The sequence below is a fragment of the Melanotaenia boesemani genome, chromosome 8 (genome assembly GCF_017639745.1).
Source record: "Melanotaenia boesemani isolate fMelBoe1 chromosome 8, fMelBoe1.pri, whole genome shotgun sequence".
Taxonomy (NCBI): Eukaryota; Metazoa; Chordata; class Actinopteri; order Atheriniformes; family Melanotaeniidae; genus Melanotaenia; species Melanotaenia boesemani.
The window spans coordinates 11,304,159-11,319,108 of NC_055689.1; the positions used below are offsets into that span (position 1 = coordinate 11,304,159).

Here is a 14,950-nt window from a genome sequence, read left to right on the forward strand (position 1 = left end):
GGATTCAAGAGACAAGAAGGAGAAACATGGTAGAGAGGGAGGATATAAATGGAGAAGAAATGCAATGAGAAATTTAAAGAGGAGAAAGAGCATGGATGCTAGAAGGGAAAGGAAAGGAATGAGGGGACAATTTCAGAGCAAAGGGTGCAAATTTCATCTCTCAGGGTGACTGGCACATACTGGCTGCCTTCTGGCCTGGTGTGCCTGTGTGCATATGCACACACACACATTTTTAGACATGCATGTGTGCTACGAGGCCCTAAAAAACTACCATCAAGAAACACTTGATCCATCTCTTTGGAATTTGATCTCTGTTTTCTTTCAGATGTTAACATAAGACAGCTATATGTGTAATTTAAAGTGCAACCTGTCGCAGGTGTAATGTCCCACTAATAGAAGTGTCAAAAAGTTGCTAATAGACAGCAACATTTTCTTTTTCTTTTTGTTCACCTTATTTCTAAAACAACAATCATAATTCCAGACGACACACACCTATGCAATCCATCAATATACAAGTGCAATTACATCTAATGCAAACACGCATAATGTCAGTTGGTGCCACTTACAATCCCATTTGCCACTGAGTGATACCACCCACACATTGTCTGACACCGGGTGTATGCATTTTATAATAGAAAATGTCACAAGGGAACATTTACCACGTTGTCATAATTTGATTACAGTGTGCAAGAATGATACAGCTGTCAGCGTGATATTAAATACAAACAGCAAGGAGGGCTTTTCACATCCAATCTGCTCTTTAAGTGACAATGTTGGAGCAGTCAGTGAAATTGGGGTGTCAACAACAATGTGCTTTAAGATCATTCTGAGTGAGAATTTGACTCAGAAATTAGAAGCAAATGGGAGGGGGGGGGGGCAGCCTCGATGTAAAATAATCAATGCCATGGTCAAAAATATTATTTTTCCTTAAAAGTGTTATTTGATTCTTGAACAACTCATAAGAAGAGAATCATGAGGTGGAGACATTGTAATAAAGACATTATGGATACAAATATTATAGGCCTCCAATGACAAGAACAATCTGTTTCCATAATGTGGTTTCAATGGAAGACCTAAATGTCTCAGTATTTTTCTTTTTGATGTTGCAAAGCATTATTTCTATGATCAAGCTGAGGAAAGAAGCATGAAGAGTTCGGAATGTCAAGATCAGAAAAATAGGAAGAAAAATGAGATCCAACTAAATGTAACAGTAAAACGACAAAGAGCCCTTCTCATCCGAGCCATCTGTTTTGTTGACTTCTGTTGGAATAAATATTTTTCTAGCATGGCTGCTCTAAGTGAATAACTGACGCCTCTTGCTGTTCCAACAAGGAGCTGAAAGTTGTCACATCGAGTTTTCCAGTGTGTCTGCAGAGTTTTGGAGAGGAACGAAAAGGAATCCAATTTTGTTATAAAAATGTCTTGTCGACTGTGACTGGTATGTGTGTGTGTGTGCGTCTCTGTGTGTGTGTCTGCTAAAACTGTCGGGAAGCAGAGCAGCTGAAGGTTGTTTTAAATGGCGACAGTGAGAAAAAGCAGCCTGTCTAAATGTGTGTGTGAGAGTGTGTACCCGCTTCCCGCTTCATGGGTATATTTAGAGATTGTTGACAAGCATGAAAGTGCCACTCTTACATTTTATTACAAGACAGACCAAGCTGTGTCACTCCTCTCATCTCTCTGGTGAACACACAAAAACACACACTCACATGTGTATAGAAAGTTTGGAGTTTAATTTGTTTTGAATGACCACAGGAACTATTTTTAATTGGCGGCCCAGATTTATCACACTTCACCAAAGTCAATGAAAAGAAAACTGAAATGTTCTTTTTAAAATGTAATAAAAAATTCTTTGTAAATATACAGACACAAATAAATATTGTTTTTTAAAGTATGTTCATTGTAATATGTAATTATATTTAAAAATATAATTTAAAAAAATTAAACATTGATGCCAGCAACACACTTAAATAAAGTTAGGAGAGAGCCGAAGAAGTACTGAAAAGTGTATAGAATATACAAGTAAGACTTTTTCAAGAGGCTTCTACAATCAGCAGAATAACTGGTGGCAGGTGAGGGTGCCACATTTAGGTATAGAAGGAACATCCACAAATTTGTTTATTCTTTATAAAGAAATGGGTGGTGACTCATCACTTTGTATCAAGAAAATAAAAGAGTAAATTAATAAAATTAATAAAGGTAAAAATTTAAATAAAATAAAATATCAAAGTTTACAATGAATTTTGGTCATTCTATCTAAAACTATATCTTTCCTAAGAGGCACATGGCTATTTTAGCTAGATCCTTCTGTGTGACTTTTATCGGTGTGGCTTCACAGACACACACTGTGTTTGACAGACCTGCCTCTCCTGATCTGTCTCCTAAATTTGCATCATAAAGAGGAACATTAAGGAACAACAGCCATAGACTGTTAAAGAAATGAAATCATGTAATTAGCAAGAATAGACAGATTTCACTTGAAAAAAACTGCTAATTGGTTTACTTTGTTCTCAATCAAAAAGTGTACTTAAAAGGAAGGCCAATACAAGGGTAAAATGCCTCTATAACAACATTTTAAGTGTATTGGTGACATCAAATAGTTACAATAATAACTTCATTAAACATTTTCCAAATATAAATAAATTGGTCAGTGAAAACACTGAAAATAATTTCCACTGTATTTCTACCAGTTAGGTTCCCACATCTTAACAAACTCCAGATTCAAGTTTTATTGCATTTTTTTCAATAACTTTTCTGGGTGTGTGGTTTGTACTTGTGTTTAATCAGGAGCAATCTAAAACATGGTGTGTACAAGGAGAAACTTGAAACTTTCCTGAGAACAAAATGTTCATGTCCTAAAGCTCAGTCAAAATATATGGCCTGTAAGGTCTAGCGCCAGCTTCTGCCATCAAAATGCAGCATACTTCTCAACCTTCCCTGAAAGCTTTGGCTCATTATCAATATAATTTAGAGGAATTACAGCATTGTGCATTTTAACCACCACAAATTACTTTTGGGTTGAAATGATTGATATAGTTTTTTATTTCCAAAAAAAAATAAATTATGACACAAAAACATATTTTTCCTCTGTCCATTTAGAAGTTATCAGAGCTGTCCGCTTTAACTTGACTTTCACTTTCACAGATTTAAGACGTGCATCATGGATGCCCTGAGGAACAACTATATAATTAAACATGAAATCTTTGAATGAATTATTAAACATACCCACATATATCTGATGGCATCCATTCACCGGGAATTTAAATCATCAGTTGATCTGAAAACCTTAACAGTCACCAGCTGTGGCAATATGTGGTTTTACTTCACAGAGGCATGACATTGGTCACTGACAAATAGTTTGGGGCAAAAACTACAAACTGAGACCTAAACTGGTTAAAAGATCATTTATTCAAGATAGAAGAAGAAGACGAACAGAAGTGGGGATAATTTTAGCAGCCAAAAGACAAAGAAAACACCTTTTTGTCAGACAATAATATCCACAACTATTGCAAGTAAATGCAAGTACAGTGAATTTGTTTGCATGCTGTCTTTTAGTATAAAAAGCTTGAGCTGACCTGCAGGAAGGTCTGCTCTGTATTCCAAACAGACTGCAGTGTTTGTGCCTTTGCGTGAGTAGATGTGCGCATGTGTGTTTGCTGATGTCCGAAGCAACAGTCGATACTATTGAAATCTACTCATTCATGTCTGGCCGTGAGGCAAAGCTAAAATGTCCTTGTGAATAAGAATCACACCCATTTATCTCTCCGCTCTCTCTTCCTCCCTCATATTATCCGTCCCTGTCTTTCCTTTCAGCCGTAAAACCCTAATTTTGTTTCCAAATGTCTTTCAAATATCCAATCTCGTGTTTCTGTCCTCTTTTTTTTTCCCCGCGTCTTTCATCCTCTTTAATATGAAATCTGTAACCAGGTTATTTGTTGCAGCCAGCAGCTGCTGCAGTTAACAGGAGATATGTATCAGCACTGAGAAATATTACTGTAAGATTTAATAATAGGCAAACACGAACATTGCCCTGAGGTGGATAATGATGCTTGGGCAATATTCAGTACCTAAATCAATATAGATTGGAGAAATTTTAATGCAGACAATTTTAGACAACAAATGTATTTGTACGATATGTTACATAAACAAGAGTACTTCAACTGTTTTGTGATTTTTTTCTTTTAAAATTCTGATTAATGTTGATTTTCTTTCATCAACTCTTCAATAAATGCTCCTAGAACCAGCAAAAGGATTTACCTCTCAAATCAGCCTTTGTAAATTTGGAGAGAGAGTCATGGCCGACAGACAAAAAACCAGCCTGGAAGCCGGCCCTGACCTGAGGCAGGGAGTTTTATTCATGGCTTCAGCAGCAAGGCCCAGTTCAACACAGTCAGCTAATTCCTGCTACCAGAAAAAATACTAAATGGGAAAAGCACACCATTCCATTACCCACAGATTACCACCTATAGAGTGTATTTTTGGAGTGTCGGTAAACCAACCAACCAACCAACTTTTTAAGTTGTTTTTGTTTCTCTGAAATGACGTCAAGTTGATTTCTTTTCATATCCGACTGCTATCAGGTGCAGCGTATATCAGACAGCCTGTAGCCTGAGCATGCCATGCAAAGAAATGCAGGACCTCTTACAACTTTGAAGCACTGTGAGGAGTTTATATAACTAAAAATAAATGTAAAAATCAGTCTGAAATGGATTCATGTTGCTTGATATCTAACAGTAGAGTTCCCTCACTACTTCCAGTAAACCATATTCCCTGCTTGAGCTGAGTGCCAATCGATATGGAGATGTTGCAAAACTGAGCTCTGTCATATTATCCCTTTCTATGGATGTGCCATAAAACTTGAAATTCTGATTTTATATATGTATATTCCTGACACTAATATCTCTCTGATGACGGAGCTAGCCATCTTCTCTCTAAGAGTGTGAATTGAGAGTGTGTGTGTGGCACCAGCCGCCCTCATATGAGTCTTTATTGCTGTGCTGGGTTGTACAACAGCAGCCACTAATCTAGCTGGCTGGCAGGCAGACAGGCGGCAGGCTGGCAGGTCTGTACTAAAGGCTGCGTACAAGCCAATTAGTTGCAAGTTTAACAAGGAAAAACTGTTGCCAGGTACACTGTTTTCACTCACAGACTTTTGCTGTAATAATTCTCTGTTGCAGAGTTAATAATGGTAATTTAAACAAAGGGAAAGTTATTTAATGCCTGCAGGGATGCAATCTGTGCTGCTCATCATGGAGGTCGAAGGTCAGAATCAGTGAGCCAACAGCACTGCTGACCTGGATAGGATTTTTTTTCGAAGGATGCTCGACTGACAACCACATCCCTGCCACAACTTATCATGAGGCAGTCAAGCATGCAATGTGAGCATCAACCTGCCTGTGTGTGCACAAGCAGATGTGTAACACGGTATATTCCTGCAGGTATGTGTGCATATTTACACACAGCTCAGCCTCCCTGTATCAGTCTTGTTTCCTGCCTGCATGACTCGCTGGCCACATGGAGAAAAATTATAAGCAGGCTACAATCGATGTGAGCAAATGCACCGACAGTGTCTTCTGGGGGACGAGTGTGGGGGGGGGGCTATATTAGCTTATGATCCGGCTCACAATGTAACTGATGAATGGTGAGAAACCTGAGAGAGATATGATGTGGAAAGGGGGGTGATGCAGAGGGGGATAGACAGAGAGAAAGAGACACAGAGCAATATGGAGAATAGAAAGTATCTGACATCCGACACAACTCCCCCCATTAGGCTAATTCTTTGACTTTCTCTTGTTGCCAATAGCGTCTCCAAGTGATATTTCCCCCCATAAAGGCATTACCAGGGGCTGCCTTCTCCAATGCAATCAAACCATTAAACACAGTGCTGCATCCCCTCCATGGAGTGATTTCATTCCAATAGAAATATGACTGGATCGAGCTACTCTCCTTCCCTGTCATCAATAAAAGGAATTATTGGATGCATAGTCGCATGGAAAGGATAAATTTCAGATTTAAAAAATATTTTTTACTTGATTTGATAAAGATATTCCCATACAACCAGAGGATAGCCACTAAAGTCTCCGTGATTTTCACTGAAATATAAAAAGAAGCTTCAACTGTTTGTTGTCTGAAAAACCAAACAATAATAATAATCATAATAATAATAATCAGCATGCAATGTAAATATTAGACGTCAGAAATAATGTCTAATAAAAATTTCCTTCCAAGTTCTGGTACGCAACATTAGACAAATCAATCCAAATCTCCCCAAAACACAACCTGCGCTGCGGACAGGCTGCAATTTCCAGCGCAGCAAAAGAACATTTGCTTTGTTTGATAAGCGAGACAGCCCCACAATATCCACCCATTAAATGATTGCATCCGGCTGCGCGCGCTTAATTATGGTGATTACGCCGAAGATAACAAGACAACAATAACACAAAGTTTCGAGCGCGACGCACTTTCTCTCTGCGGGGGGGAGGCCGTTCTCTGCGTGTTCAAACACTTTATTTACCGGCGACGCGTTTATTTTAATTACACTCTGCGCGTTCAATAAGCTCTCGCGCGTGTTGCGTTTACTAGCGGGAGGAAATAATAAAAGATACAGGGAAGACGGGAATGAGAGGTGAAAGAGGAGGGGAGAGCAGTTGGTGTTGCTTTTCATAAAGAGTGAGGAATTAGTGCATGTTGATAGGACTTAATGGACTGGGAGGGGGGGTCATCAAACTAGTCGCGACTGAGTGACTCGTGGTTAATTTGCTATGAGTTTCAGGTTATGAGAGAGAAGGGGAGATAGGGGTGGGTGTTCACGTAATATTTCCAATTAGGAAAAAACACCCCCCAACCCATTTTCCCTTCAAAACGCGCTCCAACAGGTCAAGAAAAATTAGTTCATTTTTGCATGAATTGTTTGGAGGTGGCTATTAAGGGGAAAAATCTTAAATGGGGAGTGGAAAATCATATAATTAACCCCCTCCATCCAGATGGAGCAAATTAAATTCTAATATTCGTAGATCCCCTTTTCATTCACGAGAAGGATGAAATGTTCAACTCCGTTAACCAAAAGTGAAGTTAAACTTTCCAAACTTTGCGTTTAAACAGGTGGAAGGTGCCTCGTTCGCTTCTTGGGATCCAGATTTAAATGAACTTCTCTCCCCGTAGCCATCGATCCAGGAGAGGGGTGTGAAATGGACATAAATTTTTAGTTGACTTCTCACGGCTCAAAGAGGAGAGTAAAGGGGATCAATGGCGACCAGTAACAGCTGACTGCTGAGAGAGTAGGAGAAAAGAAGGGGGGTCGGTGGAGGAGTAGAAAACGCTGACAAATAAATCATCTTTTGCTACTTTTCCTCCAACCTCGACACTTTTCTTTTACTCTTCTTTGCGCCTACAGGTTATCCCTTTGACGAGGGAGAGGGGGAAGAAAGGCAGGCGAGGCCTGGAAAAATAAAAATAAAAAAAAGAAGAAGAAATACTAAAACATGACAAAAACAAATCGGTGCAACAACTGAATGTGATGCTCAGATTTAAGAATATGGTTTGATTTCTAATCAATTTAGCTTTAAATATTCATTATTCTGGTAAATCTCCGAACTCTGGGGCCGCTTGTTTGAATTAATCCCGCAAAGAATTGTACAAATAAAAATGTTTTAAAAAAAAGAGGAAGGAAATCTGCCTATGTCTGTATAAAAAATGCGTTCATTGCAAGTTTAAAACTGAGGTCAAACAAGCAAGTTTAATTCAGCTGTGGCATTAAAATAAACGGCCGGACAGATAACACTCAGGTGTGAAAAATGAAGCGTAACACAATTAATCAATAGGAATGACAGCTTTTTAAAATAGAAAATTATTTTATATGTCTTTTAAAAAAATCGGTGAACATTTGAGGTAAAGCTGTCTTGTTTAAATAAGTGATGCAATAAACGGGCGCGTGTCTAATAAATCACTCTGATTATCTTCATTAATAATCATTAAGACAATCACGAGGAATTCAACTTGGAAAATTGGAGTGACTGCTGGAAAGTCGACACTGTATATTTAAAAATTCTTCTTTGGGTAATTAATCAATTAATTTATTAATTTAAAAAATGTCAGTTTACAAGGGCAGGAAATGTAAAGTACTTCAAGAGTCAGAGAATACTAAATTAATTTTTCATTAAAAAATAATTTTGATTATTTGTATTTATATTTATTTATTTTTTATTTATATAACAAATGATCCAGTAAAAAATTCCTTTTAAAGCGTGGCATCGTCTTTTGTCATTTTTCCGCAAAAGTCTTAAATAAAATAGGGTTCTGTGACACCTCCTCATCTCCACGTTTCAACATAATTATAGCATGTTTAATGTGTTTGGTTGGAAAAATGAAAAGGTTCGGTTAGTCGTTACATTTCAAAGCTGGTTGATTTGACAATCAATAAAATCAATCAGATGGGATTCGTCGCGATCTGGAGCAGTTTCTGCTTTTTTGAGAGGGAGGGGGGGTTAAGCTATAATTCAATCACCACCTCGCGGTGAGTTCCTTGACCCGCCTTGGACGCACCTTCGCTGCAGAAGTGCGTTTTTACGGGCTATTTATTGTTAGCACCGAGATGACTTTTTTCAAAATTGGAAGTTGCTTTTTTAATAAGTCTGCTCGCATTTCGCCTCCACACACTCCCATTTTTAATAATATTCCGGACTTTGCGCCGCGATGAGCGCGAGCCCGGCCGCTCACTTGTTGGCGTCTGCTTTTAAATGTGGGATGAAGATGGGTGCACGGGCAGAGACGTGAAGATGCAGACAAAAGTTTGTAAAACAGATTTGTGTAATAAAAAATGTATGCATCATTCCGCTTTTATCTAAATCATTACAAATTTAAATAATATTAATAAAATAAAAAGGAAAATCAGAACTCACCGGCAGAATTATACATAACTTAAACAAAAAGTGCAAACAATTTCTCCCAATGAGCTACGACAGAATTTAAAACTGTATTAAAAGGAATTGTTGGACACACCAACGCTCCAGCAGCGGCGGGAGCAGCCGCTTGAATTAATCCGCATTGTGGTCCCCTGTGCTCGGTCAGGGAACTGGGAGGCCCCCGGGACCTCCAGCGGCTGAGCGCAGCTGATTTAAGGGTATGATGTAAATTATAGTTGCTCCATAGTTAACAGGTGTTTCCCAACAGTGTCTCGGTCTGTGTGTGCGCTTGTGTACACGCGCACGCATATTCCGTTTCAATCCTTTTATAATTTGTGTTATATCTTCTGTTTACGCTCACTCGAAGCAGCTTCATTTGACGTAAAAAATCTTTTTGTCTTTTTGAACGTGCTTTTTCCCCCTACAATTACTGCAGGTTTAATTAAATTGTTAATGACTGAAGATGACAAAGCAATTCGTTTATGAAGATCAGCTGCTCAAACATTGCAGTGAAGCAAGAGTCCTTCAGAAATATATATGTGATCTATTAAAATCTGCCCTATCAGTCTTCATTAAACCCCTGATAACGAGGCCAATATATTGGATTTACGCCATATGCGCTAATGATTCTGTTCCATTTTAACTGTCTCTGAAAACATCTATTCAACTATGAATCCTGTGGTCTTTTTTGTAAAAAATAAACAATTAAAAAATTCTAAAGCTTAACTAAGTTCGGTAGACTGACGCTTATTTAAGTTGGTTAATCGGATAGCAAGTAAAGGCACACTGGAAACTTAAGATTTCTTGTAAGAGTGTGTGGATAATTCATAACACCGCAATGAACTAAGTGTTGCTCAAAAGCCATGTGTAAAATCTGATTTTAGAGTTGTAAAAAGTTTTAAAAGTAACAGTTACTGTGTGTGCGTGCGCAGCAGAGTTGGACTGTAGTTAGATCGTGGATATGTATGCGTAATGGCATCAACACGCGCACCAAAACAATTCAAATGCTTTCAAGAAGCTTCTTTCTTGTTTGGGAACCTCGTATGCACACGCACGCGCACGCATAAATACAGAGACTTGAACGCATCCTCGCGCACACGCGTAAATTGGTGTCCAAGACCGTTCCGTGACATTTCCTCGATTTATTTGTTTTATTTTGTTTGTTTTTTCCCCTCTTTTCCACGCGTGGAACTACACCCCGCTCGCAGCGAAGAAAGCGCACAGTCCCAGAGAAAGTTCGAAAACGATTCCAAAAGCAAAAAGAAAGCGAAGCAACGTGAGAAAAAAGGCGTGGAAGCCGAAACAGTATAAGCTTCCAACCCGACAACAACAAACAAGGCAGTCAGTGTTACTCACCTTGTCGTGGCAGAATCCGCTTCTCATGCAGACGGCTGCTCGGTTTCCGGCTTCTCTTTTTTTCTTTTCTCTTTTTGTTTATCCTCACAACAAACTGAAAACTTTTTCTGCGGAGTAGGAGTAAGAGTAAGCACCGGGAACTTCTGGCTCTCGCGCAGCAGCACCGGAGATAACGGGAGGCGCTTTTAGAAAAAAAAAAACTAAAGTAGTTAACACCTCCCTGTTAGTTTACCAAAGCGCGACAGGAGGACGGAGAGAGCGAGGGATACTCGTATACACACATACACACGCGTACACCCAGGCTGACTTTCCAAAGACGCGCTGCAAAGTGGGCATCAGTGGCACAATCGCGCGCGCAGCCCCTGCGCTGAAACACAGAGAGACGATCAGTGAGAGGAAAGAGCAGTGGAGCCGGTGAGGGAGCGCAGGATCGCAGAGACGGCAGCAGGCTGTGGTGTCAGGAGGCGGGGGGGAGGGTGGTGTGTGTGTGCGTGGGGGGGGGGAGTGGAGTGCTCACGGTGCTCGACAGCGACGTGCGTGAGGCTGGAGACGGGCTGCGCGAGGCTGAGCAGAGAAGGGAATGAGGAGGGGGGTGGTTGGGGTCCAGGGTCCAAGCGCCTTCGAGGTGCAGTGCTGCCGCGCAGTGCTCTGTTCGCTCAGTGCTTGACACACACACGCACTATGCACTTTCTACGCTTTCAAAACAAAAACTTTGTCTTAATAAATAAGTTAAGCTGATGCCAGCTTTTTATCTGTCTTAGTTTTGGCTCATCAGATCAAACAAGCAGCTTTCACTGGCATTAAATTGTTCTGGATCACAGATTTATCCCACCTGTGAGAGATCACCACACCGTGTACACGTACAACATTTATTTCTTGCGCGTTTTGCGAGATTAAACCAAAACCTGCTGCTTTTAAGGGAGACCGTCCTAAAAAATATTTTCTTTCCCCCTTATTTAAGTAAACCACTGTTAATGAACTAGAAAATAAATAATAATACATTTCAGATAGTTAAGTGTGTATGCGCGTTGGAACTGGAACTGGCTTGACTCGACAGCGCACCATCCCACCACCCCCTTCTGCCTCTCCCCTCTGTCTGGCGTTTCGTTCCCCTGGGTGATTTCCACTGCGCTTTGTGCGCAAAGTGAATGAATTATCCCCTTCTCGCTTTCTCTCTCCCCCCCGCGTTTTTCTCTTTCACTCTGTGGAGAGACTGCTATTTGCCATAAAGCCAATGAAGTTCACCTCTTAACAAAAAGAAGTGGACTACCAGACACTCTCGGGAAGTGCGCACTAGAGACTGAAGTTAGTGAGACAGAGGGAGGTTCACTAAAGCCATGGTGGTGGGGAACTGGGTGAAAGTCCGACAGCGATAAAGCAAAACTTCCAAAACTTCAGAGTTTTCACTTTTTTCTCCCTTTCTTCCTGAATAAATGGCGCTGATTAGGCTTAGCTGCAAAGAGGAAGAGTGAGTTATTTGGAGATAAACAAGTGGATGACTCGATTTGGATCGTTTGTACAAAAATGAGTCCAACCATCTGACTGACATAGTTTAATTATGTTTTTCTTCGTGTTCAAATACAAAAAAATCACCTTATTTTTAACCAACTTCTTGATTCAATCAAAATCAAATATCTTGACAAGAGATGACTACTAACTGCAAAATATAAAATTAATGATTAACTCTGTGTGTGTGTGTGTGTGTGTGTGTGGGTGGTGGAGATGGGGGGGTTAAAAAAAACACACTTGATAAAATGAGGTGCGTGATTGTAAGTATTTGAGGGAGAGAAGAAGCCCTCATTGTCCCCGTCACCCTCTCCATGACATCCCCCTGCTGGTCACACGAAGAACTGAACCCGAGTTTGTTTTTCTTTCTCTCTCTCTCTTTTTTTCCCACTTTTAAACCATTTTTCTACCAAATGAGTGACTGTGTTGCAGTGGCAGAACCTTATTTGTTTCACTGATATATTTTCACGTGGCACTCAGTAAATTTGAGAAAACTTTAACTTGAGGCGAGGACTCCTCATTTATGAGTAAAACGTTGTGTTTCCAGCTTGTGTGCAGATGAAAATGTCCACATGACAGCACTTTTTATCTGTTATTTGACACTTGTTTTTTTTTTTGTTGTTTTTTTTTTAAAAGGGTCTTAAGACATTTCTTTCTAAACAAATGCTTTGACTCCCTCTCTTAGACCTAATTTATTTTTTAGATATCTTTTATTCTTTCATTTTAATAAAGTTTCATTTTTCTTTCTTCAACCTGTAGCCCTTTGAGATCTTGTGATATAATGGGCAGCATAAATCCAATGTATTATTATTATTGCTATTATTATTATTAATATTGTTAAATTGAGACCTAAAACTGCTCAGCATTTTCCTAGAATCTCCCCCAGCTCTTAATAATGAACACCGTTGCATCTATTTTTACTCAGACCTTCTATTTCCCACCCAAAATCCATCATGCAGGACTAACAGTCTTTACAAGGTGTCCAGTTTTCTAATGAAACCAAAACTTTGATCTAGTTTCACACAATAATGTAGCAGTGTTTTAGCTAATAATAGCATGGGAAAAGTGAAAAGGTGCATGTGTGTGTGTGTGTGTGTGTGTGTGTGTGTGTGTGTGTGTGTGTGCTGGGTGGTCTCATTGCAGTAGCAGTGCCATTAGTGGTGTGTTGTCTTGCTAATAGGCTCAGTTTGGAGTCAATGGGCTGACTGAGGAAGAGGACCATCCATGTATTAGATCCCTCTTCATTCAAAGTCTAATGCCACCCTTTAGTCCAGCCCCCTGATGTTTTTAAATGCTGCCTCTGTGTGTATTGACTAGGAAGCACTTTGATAGCACCTGTTTCACTGCTGAAGCATCTGCAGGAGACTCCTTCTCTCTCCGACTTTTAACTTTACTTTCTTTGAAATTGGGAGAACAGCAGATGTGTAATGCTATCTCTCTATGTTTGTCACATCCATTGGGTATTTTTTCAGTCTGCGTATACTTTCCCTCACAGCCCCTAAACTGAGAGGTCATTTGCTACAAAAAACATAGTACGAACAGAACGTATTTTGGTGGATTTTGTCCTCTACAACTTGCCTTGAAATCACTATGAGATGGTCTTCTTTTGATAATAACTGGAAGGATGTTTACAGTGACAAACAGAATGCCTTTTACTATGACAAAGAAAAGAAGAAAATCAGTTCAGACTTACAGTTACTTTGGGTTTTGGTATGACAACAAAAGGTGCAGGTATGAATAGTGGTTTGGTTTTATCACCACAGCTAAATTTAAAGATTGTCCCTCATTTAATTAGAACATTTAATTGCAGCAGATTTTGTGACAAAATCTTTTCAATTTGGTCCCAGCAAAGAGAATCAATATGTTTGGTGAAAATGGGAAAATGGCTGGTGCTTTACCATTACCACTAACAGTCTGAATCCTTCATGGCTGGGCAATGACTTCAAGCGAGTAAGAAAGTAAGTATCATCTATATAGCACCTTTTAAGAGACATTCGTCTCAAAGTGTTTCACAGAGAAAGTAAGCCAATAAAATTCACAACATAAAACACACATAATGAAATACATACAAAGAAAAATAAAATCAGTCATAAGTCATGATTTTATATTTACAATTGAGATGTAAGAGTTCTGTCATGAGTGCATAGCATTGCATTTTAGTAGACACAAGTTAACACAAGGGCTTGCTCTGTTCTCAAATTTCTTAGCACCCATGTGAACTGAGTCTTGCCTTGGTGTTATGAAGCCGCTGACATCTTGGATAAAGTGGCACAGAGTTAATGAAAAGCCAAGCTGACAACAGAGAGCCACAGCTGGGCTTTGGCAGCCTGCTTTCACCTCTTCATGACCAGCTTTGTCCCTCAAATTCAATTCTACTTTTTAAAAATCTCTCAAATATGAGGGCTGGGGTGAGGCACAGACAGTGGAGAGGTGGTGATGAGCTTTGGGTTAAACCAGCAAATAAACAGCAAAAAAGAGAAGACAAGTAGATTTTTTTTTCTATGTTCCCTCCTCTCCACCCAGTTACTTAAACAAAACCCTGTAAGGTCATTCACACCGCATGGGACTTAATTCCTTAAACAAACCATGTCTGAGTGTGATTTACAGCTAATCTGGACAGGCAATGGTCATTTCTATCTTTCCTTTAATAATTTACGATTGGAGGAATTTATAGCACTGGCTTCCCCAGCCATGCATGCCGCCAAATCCATATGGCAGCATATGTAATGAGATTTTAGCACAGCGAGATTATAAATTATAGCATGATTTGTACTCTTGCTGTTTTGTCATGGCATAGCCTTTGAGTGTGTGTGTCTGTGTGTAGCTTGGGGACATGGCTGGCATTTGGCTGCCATGGTGCTCTAATTGCTGACGTACACACAGATAGATGGGACCTGATGGTTGGTGTCACCACTGGAGGGAGAAGGGAGGGAGAGATAGGAAAGGGAAATGAAGGAAGAAACGGGATGAAGAGGAGAAAGGTAACTGATTGAAGGGGATATAAAAGGGAGGATGAGGAGGAGAAAAGAGGAGTATGGATAGGTGGGTGGATAGATACATAAAGAGACAACTGAGAAGATACTGTCTTGAGCAAAAACCACAGCTGCCAGCAGCGCTGTGGCCAAGTGGTTAAACACACCGAGGGAGCCACATTTAGAGGAAGCAAAGCTGGGAGATGGAGAGAGGAGGGA

The 14,950-nt window shown here is 39.8% G+C and overlaps 1 protein-coding gene across 6 annotated transcripts in view; it reads right to left on the bottom strand.

Annotated features, from left to right (window-relative positions):
* rnf220a (ring finger protein 220a) overlaps window positions 1-10,619 on the bottom strand; it is a 172,197-nt gene extending 161,578 nt beyond the window's left edge. Inside the window, exon 1 of one of the 6 annotated variants that reach the window (XM_041992119.1) lies at window positions 10,254-10,619. The gene's annotated coding sequence lies outside the window, so the exon portion shown is untranslated. The remainder of the gene's footprint in view (window positions 1-10,253) is intronic. The other 5 variants (XM_041992117.1, XM_041992118.1, XM_041992120.1 and 2 more) reach the window with 5 other exon arrangements.
* Between the last annotated feature and the right edge of the window lie 4,331 nt (window positions 10,620-14,950).